Here is an 11602-nt window from a genome sequence, read left to right as displayed (position 1 = left end):
AAAAGGTTAAAGAATGGATTAAAATACCCGCCGTGTTTATTAACAATGTAGAAAGGGCTTGCACAATTTTTTTTTTTTTTTTTTGGCTTGCACAATTTTGAATGGAAAAGTTGAACCAAAATTTATCATGTTATTTGCAGTGGCATTCATGAGATTAACAAAGTTAAATTCAATTGAGAATGTAGAAGCATATTAAAATTTTTTTTCTATTCTAGAAATATTAAGAAATATTTCTCTTTGCCTTTTCCAGACTAAAAACATAGCATATAGGATTAAAATTTTTTTCCCCTATAACAAGAAAAATAAGTGAGGAAACCACATTATGTTTAAATGATGCTATTCTAAATTAGGGGCAGCCAGGTGATACAGTGGATAGAGAGGTTCAATGAGTGAGGAAGTTTATAATTTTCCTGAATTTAAATCTGGCTTCAGGCACATTTTAGCTGGGCATGTAATTTAATCCTGTTTGCCTCAATTTCCTTACCTGTAAAGTGAGCTGAAGAAGGAAATGGTAAACCATTCCAGTATCTTTGCCAAGAAAACCCCAAATGGAGTCATGAAAAGTCAGACAAGATTGAACAATAACAAAAAATTCAAAATTGGAACATATCAATTAAAAAAAATATTCATATTTACTAAATGTTTCCATGAAACTTAGAAAGGACAAGTCACCATTAACCCCCTCCTCTCCCCCCCCCCCCCCCCACTATATATTGTTTTTCAAATCCACATTAATATGAAAAAATTGATCTCAGACTAGTTCACAAAATTGTTGTGGATTAGAAAAGTAGAAATTTTGCATATGTATGAATCAAAATGCAATAAATAGTGCAATTTTTCAGTGGTTCTTTTATCTCTTCAAAATTGGTATTCCTTCAATAAATGAAGATTACTTTCACCTATCCTGTCATTCTTACCTACTATATTTTCTCTTATACTTCCTACAAAAGATAGACTCAATATTTGATGGCCTTCCTTTAGATCTTTTTTTTTTTTTAATCCTGAACTTAAGAAGCATTTCCATTTTGAATACAGAAAATGAATTTTTTTTGTGAAACTGACTCTTCATTTCATCACTTGATTTTTAAAAAGTATTATCAAACACATTACTTTCAAAACCATCAGGCTTGTCTTTGGGTTTCCTATTTTTCTTGTGTGTGTGTGTGTTTTTATAGTATTTTAATAGTATTTTATCTTTTCCTCTTGGATATTTAAAAAAATATAATGGCTCTCCCTTTTGTTTTAAATCACTGTCACAAGCTTAACCCCCTCTTTTAATTAAAACCTTTGAGAGAAAGAGGAGGAAAAAAATTCAATCTTTTTTTTTTTTTAAACAAATAAGCATAGTTGGAGAGAAACAAAAAAGCTTTTTTAATAAATGAGCATGATCAAGCGAAATAAATCCACAGTGACCTGGTCCACAAATGTGTGTCTCTTTCTGTATGTTGTGTCCATGACCTATCTGGCAGAAAGTAGATAATGCTTTATCAGAGATTCTCTGGAAAAAATGGTCAGCTATTATATTAATCACAGTTCTCTAGTCTTTCAGTTATTTATTCTTTTTCTTTTTTATTCATCTGGTTCTTTTCATTTTGCATCAATTAATATTAACCAAGATGCTCTGAAGCCATCTCTTTCATCATTTCTTATAGCTCAATAATGTTCCATTATATTTATATGCCCCAGAATGTTTATTGTACAGAATGCAATTATCTGAGAAATCTAAGACAATCTTTAGGTGTCCACTCCCCTACTTTCCTAATCGGATAGTTTGTTTTGTCTGTGACTGCTTCTTCCTTGCTATTATCCTTCCTCTTAAGTCCTATTCCCTATTCCTGCTTAGTTCTCTGTTGGGTTTGGTGAATTTCTGCATCAAATTCTGTGTGTGAATGTATATGCTTCAACCTTTCCTTGTCCATTTCAGAAAATGAGAAAAGAGTGAAGGTTAATCTCAAGTCCACTCCCTCTTTTCTTGATGTTTGTACTTTGAAATATTCTTAATATATCATTATTATGAAAAATAGTAAGTTCCATCCACTTCTTCCTCATTTCTACACTAATGTATTTCTCCTTTAATCTCCCTTCTCTTTTTCTTTATTCAAACCCTTAGAAAGGAATCAATTTATGTCCAAATACTGTTTTTCTTATTTAATGTCTTCAACACTCATCATTCATTTTTTATTTATTTTGATTACTTCCCCCCATCTTCATATCAACTCTCTGTTTTCACCCTTTCCCTATCGAGGGAAAAAAGAAAAATAAAATCCTTTTAAAACAAATATTCATAGTCAAGAAAACAAATGATCATATTGTCTATATTCCTTAATATCACTGAAAAGTATTAAGACTCTGGAGTTCTCTTCTCTCTTTTAGAATACATCATCAAATAACTTCTTCCAGTTCCTCAAATCAATTTGCCTTTCTAGGTTTCTCTGCTTTCTTGTGTTTATATTTCAAAATTTTTATTCTACTCTGGTCTTTTTATCAGATGTATTTGAAAATCCTTTTTTCATTAAAGGTCTATTTTGCCCCCTGTAGGATTATACCCAGATTTGCAAAGTACGTTATTTTGGGGAGTAAACCTCATTTACTTTTTAGAATATTGTTTTTCAAAAACTCCTGGTTGATAGTATCAGTTGCTAGATCTTAAGTAAGGTTGACTGGTATCTTGGTACTTGAATTGCTTCTTTGTATATGCCTATAATTTTTTTTAATTGAAGCTTTTTATTTTCTAATATGCAAGGATAATTTTTCACTATTGACCCTTGCAAAACCTTATGTTTCAATTTCCCCCCTTTATTCCCACCCTCTTTCTTAGGTGGCAAGTAACCCAATATATGTTAAACATGGTAAAAATATATATAAATCCAATATAATGCCTATATATATATATATATATATATATATATATATATATATATATATATATATTTTGACATGGAAGCTCTGGATTTTGACTACAACTTTCTTGGACTTTTCCAACTGGAAGTCATTGATGGATTCTATCTTCATTTTGCCCTCTGGTTCTAATAGATTTGTGTGGTTTTCATTTAAATCCTTGAAAAATACTATCCAGTTTTTTTTTTAAATAATGGTTTTAAGGGAGTACAGTGATTCTTAAATTCTCTCTCCCTACCCTATTTTCCCAGTTCAATTGCCTTTGATATTAGATATCTTACATTTTCTTTTACCACTTTTGTTCTAATATTTCTTTCTGTTTCATTGAGTCATCATTAACTTCTATTTGGTCTATTTTAGTTAGTTGATTAATCTCTTCGTCTTTAATTCCATAATTCGAGTTTTGTGCTAGGCTATGCTTCTGGTGAAGGACTTGACTTTGCTTGATCTGTTCTTGGGTCCCCTGAGTTACATCTGAACTTTATTTCCACGAGATTCGCTCCTTGAATGTTGGAGGTTTAGAGCTGTCTGGGGGACCTTTGGTATCCTGTGCTCCTCAGCTCTTTTGGTTTGATTACTGCTTGGCTGCTCCTCCAGGACTTCTACAATCACCTGGGACTCTTTTCATGAGTCTTTTTATGGGAGCTCTCGGTTCTTGATGCTTCAGAACACAAGAGCCCTTTAGGCTACCGTGTCTGTCTGTTTTCTGGTAATGGTGAGATGCTGACATGGGCTATAAATTCCACGTGCTTACTGCTGCATGGAAGCAGCTTCCCCCTTCCAAATCAGAATGCTGCTCCCAATAGTCTTGGATTATTTGCAGAGAGGAAAGAGGTGAGGAAATGGACCCTTCTGTTGGATACTCCTGTTAGCTTTTCTGGTTTGACAACCAATAATGGGGATCATCATCTCAGTGCAAACTTTGCAATGGTGAGTCACATGTTGGCTCTCCAATGTTTTCACGTAATTGCCTGAACTAAAGTTGACAGGGAATGGGTAAGGGAGCTGGAGATGGTGCCTGTTGTTCTAGGAAGAGAAGAACTTTTCATTAATATGATAAAACTATTAAAACTGTAAGCTAGCATTGTAGCCAATGGAAAACAAAGAGTAATTCCACAAAAACAGAAGAAACCTGGATTATATTTCTTTTTCTTTTTAATTTTTTTTATCTTTTTTATTAAATAGTATCCTATTTTTCCAATTTCATGCAATGATAGCTTTCAACATTTATTTTTGTAAGATTTTGAATTCTAAATTTTTTCTCCTTCTTTCCTTACCTCCCCTCATCCCAAGAAAGCAAACAATCTGATATAGGTTATACATGTACAATCATTTTATTTTTTAAAATTTTATTAAAGCTTTTTATTGACAAAACATATGCATGGATAATTTTTCAAATTGACCCTTGATAAACTTGGTTCCAAATTTTTCCCTCCTTCCCCCCATCCCCTCCCCTAGATGGCAGGTAGTCCAATAAATATTAAATATTGTACAATCATTTCAAACATATTTCCATATTAGTCATGTTATGAAAAAAAAGATTGTAATAAAAGGGAAAAACCATAAGAAAGAAAAAGTAAAGTTTTGAAAAGGTGAAAATAGTATGTTTTAATCTGTAGTCAGTCTCCATAGTTCTCTCTCTGAATGCAGGTGACATTTCTGGATTATATTTCCAAGAAATCTTAATAGCAATGACATGAAAACCAAGGACAACTAGAAGGCACAATGGAAAGAATGCCAGACCTGGATTCAGAAAGATTCCTCTTCCTGAGTTCAAATCCTGCCTCAGACCTTTCCTAGCTGTGTGACCCTGGCAAGTCCCTTTACTCTTCTTGCCTCAGTTTTCTCATCTGTAAAATGAGCTGGAGAAGGAAATGGCAAACCACTCCAGTATCACTGCCAATAAAATCCCACATGGTCTCGTGAGCACAATTTATACAATAATATCAATGTTATAGAAAAGAACAATTTTAAAGACTTTAGAACTCTTAACACAAAATAAACCATACTGCTCACTCTTGCCAGAGAAGTAGTTAATTTAAAATAGAATGCTTTGGTTTTTATTTAGACAATATCAGTTCTTTCTCTGGAGGCAGATTGTATGCTTCATGGATATATATATATATTGCCTTTTTAATGGATGGGGAAGGGGTGAGGAGAAGGAGATAATTTGGTACCTAAAATAAAAATAAAATTGGATTTAAAAAAACTTTAACATTGATTAGAAATTTTCTCTTTCTGTAAAGCATAGCTATGTTTAGCTATTACATCCTGGCTATTAGCTTCCTCATTCTCTTGCATGTTTGTGTATTTTTGTCTATCTACATGCCATATCTACTTGGTAGAATATGAACTCTTAGGGGGAAGGAATGATGGTCTCTCTTTTTTGTTATTTGTTTGCATCAACAAGGGGCTAGCATAGGGTTTTATGCATAACAAAAAAGTAATGCCTGAATTCTTTTAAAATAAACAACTAAAACTAAACATTGGTAATTAAAAAAAACTTAAAATGCAGAGATAAAGATTTTTAGACATGTCTAATAGGAAATTCTCTCCCCCGCCCCAGGCAATTGGGATTAAGTGACTTGGCCAGGGTCACACGGCCAGGAAGTGTTAAGTGTCTGAGGCCAAATTTGAACTCAGGTCCTCCTGACTTCAGGGCTATTGCTCTCTCCACTGCGCCACCTCGCTGCTCCTGGGAAATTTGTTTTGCCAGACTATACCTGTATAAATGGAGAGCCTAAAAACACTTCTCAAATGGGGACAGGAATGGAAGAAATAGTTGAATAAAAAAAAAATATATATATATAATTTAAAAAAATAATTCAAGGAAGATATTAGGATAGACAAGTCTGGCAACTTTGAAAGTTACATGTTGACTTTATTAAGCAAGCTGTTAGTTTTAGGTAACATTCCCTTTGTTATGTGGAAATACTCATTTTATTGAGTATTTCTTAAGTTCAGAATTTTTAAAATGTTGTTTTAGAAAAAGACTGTATAGTTGGTTTTAGATATAATGTATGTAAATTGATACTCTTCTGTAGTAAAGTTCCAAATGCATTTTGTTTGCCAAGAGAAAACAGAACAAAACAAACAGACAAAGCAAACAGAACAGCTGTGAATCTCTTTCTGCAGCTAGAGTCTTTCTAATTTTAAGGATATATTTAGGATATGAAATCCCGGGATTGGGGATGAAAGGTAGAGTGAATCTCTTTTCAGCTGTTCTCTGTTTTATGTTTGTTTGTTTTTAATATCCTTCCCCATATGCTCCTGCATATGAATTTAGTTATTACTTTAGTTTTTGGAAATAAACTATTGCTATTTTGATCAACATTGCATTAAGTCTCTGTTAATTTAAGAAGAAATGAATTTATCTCATGTATCCTGCTCCATGAGCAGGAGATAGATATATTCAGTTAAGTACCTTTTGTGTGTGTGTGTGTGTGTGTGTGTTTGTGTGGTTTGTTAAAACTAATTTTGGAACTGTCTTCATAAAGATCTCTTGTGTGTCTTGCAAAAAAAATACATTTTGTTATTGCTATTTGCTATTGTGACCCTTTCAGAGCTCACTGCTACCTTCTTTATCCATTTAAGGGAAAAAGCATGTCACTAGGCTAATTATGATACAAGGCATTTTAATCAGTTGTTTCAGCCTCTGAGTTGTTCTAGAGATACTGTCCGAGGCTCCTTCTCTCACTCTGGTACACATTCAAGGGATAACTACAATCTAACAAGCTTTAGCCTCTACTTAGATTTAGAAATGTCTAGTTTTTTCTCAATACCTAATATGGCATTTTGCTACAAAGTATTTGACTCAGAAATAGCTTTTATTTAAGCCCCTTGCTGGATAATTGATTCAGGGACATGTTATATACCTGAATGCGTAAGGGAGGCAGAAGTAAGCAAAAAATGTCATGTGACTTCCATCCACACTGAACAGCCAAATATAATTCAAAATAGGTAGCAATTCTCAGCAATTTTGAATCTTTCTTCTTGTAATTCCTTTTTGGCTTCAATATCAGCTTCAGAGTCCCTGAACTTAAGTCATTATTGCTTGACTGTCTCTCAACTGTATCTATTTCTCCCCAGAAATTTCAGTTAAAAAGGTCAGTAAAGGAGAAAAGAGAGAGAGTACAAAGTACAAATGGCATCTTTTTATCCTACTGTGTGAGTCGGTGCCCCAGGATGAACTTAAAAGTAGGCCTGCTTTCATTATCTTTTCCCTGAAGCAGAAAGTAGAGGCAATCATGAAAAGGCTCTATTCTGCTCTATTTCTTTCTGTAAATCATTTCCTGGGCCATTTCTTTTTTTTTTTTTTTTTTTTTTTTAATAACTTTTTATTGACAGAACCCATGCCAGGGTAATTTTTTACAGCATTATCCCTTGCACTCACTTCTGTTCCGATTTTTCCCCTCTCTCCCTCCATCCCCTCCCCTAGATGGCAAGCAGTCCTATATATGTTAGATATGTTGCAGTATATCCTAGAGACAATATATGTTTGCAGAACCGAACAGTTCTCTTGTTGCACAGGGAGAATTGGATTCAGAAGGTATAAATAACCCGGGAAGAAAAACAAAAATGCAAGCAGTTTATATTCATTTCCCAGTGTTCTTTCTTTGGGTGTAGCTGCTTCTGTCCATCCTTGATCAATTGAAACTGAGTTAGATCTTCTCTTTGTCAAAGAAATCCACTTCCATCAGAATACATCCTCATACAGTATCGTTGTTAAGGTATATAATGATCTCCTGGTTCTGCTCATTTCACTTAGCATCAGTTCATGTAAGTCTCACCAGTCCTCTCTGTATTCATCCTGCTGGTCATTCCTTACAGAACAATAATATTCCATAACGTTCATATACCACAATTTACTCATTCTCCAATTGATGGGCATCCATTCATTTTCCAGCTTCTAGCCACTACAAACAGGGCTGCCACAAACATTTTGGCACATATAGGTCCCTTTCCTTTCTTTAGTATCTCTTTGGGGTATAAGTCCTGGGCCATTTCTTTAGGGTGTCTGCAAAGAAAAAAGATGAGTGCAACCACTGAGTTAAATTATTGAAAAGGCTATATCTCTTTCTCTTGATTTCTTTTGTTTTTTGTTGGTTTTATATATATATGCAGATGATTTTTGGAGTTAATCTTGTATCTTGCTACTTTGTTAAAGTTATTTAATTTAAAGCTAATTCATTTTATTAATTACTTTAATGAATTAAACAACTTTAGTCTATAGCTGAGATTGTCTAGATAGACATATAAACAAGTCATCTGCAAATGGAGATAGTTTAATTTCACTAATAATACTTATTCCTTATTTTGTTTTTCTTGTTGTTTGGTCACATCTGGGGGCCAAAAGATTGAGAAAATAAACTGTGGAGTATCTCATATCAAAGCAACTGAGTTGGAAAACAGATGGAGGAGATACTATTTAAGAATTGTTGAGCTACTTGAAAGCCATGATTTAAAAATAAAAAATTAGCCCAACGTTATATTTCAAAGGATCACAAAATAAAATTCCTCAGATCTCCTAGGATCTTGAGGGCAAAATGAATTTGTGAGTTTGCTTCCTACATAATATTCAAAATTCAAAACTTTTAAGTCAAAGCAGAAATGCTTCAAGGAGCCAGAAAGAATGAATTCAAAGAGCCAAAATAGTGATCATATGTCTTAGCAGCCAGCATTGTAAAGGAGAGCAGAGCTTAGTATACAATTTGATGTTTGGGCCTTTTTATAAAAATCAAAGTTCAGATGTCTGTAAGCTTTTAGTGCATTCAATTCAGATTAGTCTGATCCTGGGGAAAGTCTTAGTGTTGTCCTTGTAGTCTGAGATCTGCAAATTCCTGACCTGAGTTTGGGTTTGAGCAAAATAACTGTGGGCTTTCCCCTGGCAGGAACTCCTTATATTGCTGCTAAATTTGGACACTGTCAGCCAGTTGCTCCCCAGGTTGAGGCTCCCCTTTGTTCCCTCCTTTTCTTGCCTTAGTTCTGCTTCTGACTGGGCTGTGGACTAGATTCTCCATTCCTGGGGCAGAACTGTGCAATTGCCCCTTTCTTCTCCTGAGTTATTGTCTAGTTTCTGGCCCTTGTTGACAGAATGACTCCTTGTGTGACCACTAGTGAACTGCCTATTGAGAAGCAGGAAGTTCCTATGTACCCAACAACTGGCTTGGTCAGCTAAATTTCTGATTAGGAATTCAAGGTTAGCAAATTATCAATTTAGCAAATTTCCATGGAAGGTTAGTAAACTTTACTCATCACAGTGCCCTTGTGGCTGATAATAGACACATTGCAATCTAGACTACTCATTGTTGATTGTACCCATCATCCCCTTTCACTAAGCTCCTGTGAATCTGCTCTGCACCAACAAACATAAACCAGAAACCCAGGAGATCTGGGAGCTGGGGACCTATTCTGCTATATGCCCTCTTACTGTGGAGGGCTCTACCACCTGCCCAATTGCGCAGGCTCATAACCTGAGTGCCATCCTTGTTCTTGACCGTTCAGAGCCTCTTGCATACTCTGGATCTAGTGTTTTTGGAAAAAATAGCAACTCAAAAAGACAAATTCAGGAGACTCCTTAATATTCCTTAACATCCAGCAGCAGTGAGTGGCACATAGTAGGTGCTTCATAAATGTCTTTGGTCACACTCAAAAGCTCCTCTGACTGTGCTGCCTACCTTCCTAATATTCTCTGTTTTTTGGCTACTTTGCTGCAGTGGAAGAAGTCTACATTTCATTGGATTTCTTGATTATTATTGGGTGTGGTGTGAACTTCAGGTTTTTGTTAGAGTATATAGGACCTAATAGTCTGCCTCTGGTTCAGGCAGCCCTCTAAGCCAGAAGTCATTGGGGAGTAATAAATAGTAAGAATGACAAGGACGATTATTCAAGTGAAAAATGCACCAAAGGGCACTGAGCCAGGGTCAGGAATGGCAGGAAAACTGAGATGGATCCTATCTTTCACTTCTTGTTGGTATGAGTTGGGCAGAAAAGGGTTAAAAATAACCACCAAGATTAGAGGTAAGGAAGTATTTTATTTTGAAGAAAATTTCAGAATTAGTTTTTGGTTGGCTTTAGTATGGAGAATAACTTCCCTATGTGGGTGTTTTTAATATGCAAAAGCTAAACGTTTATTCCCTGCAGACTTTGGGATATAGAGAGAAAAGTACATTCTGTAAAGACAGAGACTTTCTGAGGTGGGAAAACTATCAAGGTCTTAAAGTGGTTCAAGTCTAACAACTTAAAAAAACCATGAATTTTTGCTTAAAAAAATTGCTGAACAATTTGCTGTCCATGGGTCACTAGACTATTGCCATTCTCCCAATGAAAGCATCCTATGTGGAGCTCATATGTGGAGCAATGAGTAACACCCTATAAATATGGTACAGACACAGAAATGACAAACATTCTGCAAACTGAATATAATTACTATTGAGACTAGGAGGGGAAAACCATCTAAAATCACTGCAGGTGTGGCAGAGCTTTTGAGCCTAGTTAAGCATCACTACTATGCAGAAACCTTATAGTGGTGAGAGTTCACCATATCTAAGTGCCCTCAGAATCCCCACTCTGGCCATCTCCCTGCCATGCTTCTGTGTTCTGCCCTTCACCTCTGACTTTGGCACTCCAGCACTTCTTGTGACCCTGCAGCACTCTTAGTTGGTGAGAAATCATATTATGCAGGTACCCCCAGACTCCTATCACAGCTGCACTGTAATCTTGCAATGGCTCCCTCCTTCTCTTCTCTCTGAAGGAGGAAATGGCAAACCACTCCAGTATATTTGTTAAGAAAAACAAAAATGGGATCACAAAGTGTTGGATGTGACTGAGCAGTTCTAACAATTTTAAATAATTTGTTTCTTTATGAACATTGTCTCTTATATTATAATCTCAAGTAGGTTACTACCCAGTGATGTAGATGACAGTAATTTAAAATGTTATCATGTATATATTTAGTGTTGAACTCATGAATTCAGTCTACAAAAACACAAGAGCAGGAACAAACTCTTTTTTTTCCCCTCTGAAATTTATTATTTTTTTATTAAAGCTTTTTATTTTCAAAATATATGCATAGATAATTTTTCAACACTGACCCTTGCAAAACCTTGTGTTCCAATTTTTTTCTCCCTTTTCCCCCTCTCCCCTCCCCTAGATGGCAAGTAATCCAATATGTAGGAACAAACTCTTAAAAAGTAATTTTAAAAATGTCTGTACTTTTAACATATAACCTAAAATGGGTGGGCAGTGACAATTAGTTTTTATTCAGGGTGATGGAAGGATGAAATAGTAAAGGGTTTGGATTTGGTATAGAATATATATATATATATATAATTTTGTTAATCTCTCTTTTATAAAATCAGTTTTGTCTTTCTCCAATGTTTCCTTTTTGAGGACTCAATTTATTTACAGCTTTCATAAATTTCAATTGAGGAAGGGAATGATTCTGCTTCTGTTTTTTGACAATGATCTTTTTTTTTTTTTTTTTTTTTGGCTGAGGCAGTTGGGGTTAAGTGACTTGCCCAGGGTTACACAGCTAGAAAATGTTAAGTGTCTGAGATCGAATTTGAACTCAGGTCCTTCTGACTTCAGGGCTGGTGCTCTATCCACTATGTCATCTAGCTGCCCCAATCCTTTTTATTCTGTAAATCTAATGGGAGGATATAATGAAGATACGGCAGCTGAGTTTCCACTGTGATGGGTGAAA

Source organism: Antechinus flavipes, chromosome 2 (genome assembly GCF_016432865.1).
Source record: "Antechinus flavipes isolate AdamAnt ecotype Samford, QLD, Australia chromosome 2, AdamAnt_v2, whole genome shotgun sequence".
Classification (NCBI taxonomy): domain Eukaryota; kingdom Metazoa; phylum Chordata; class Mammalia; order Dasyuromorphia; family Dasyuridae; genus Antechinus; species Antechinus flavipes.
The sequence above is the reverse complement of the archived record's forward strand: the minus strand, read 5'-3'. Positions refer to the sequence as shown.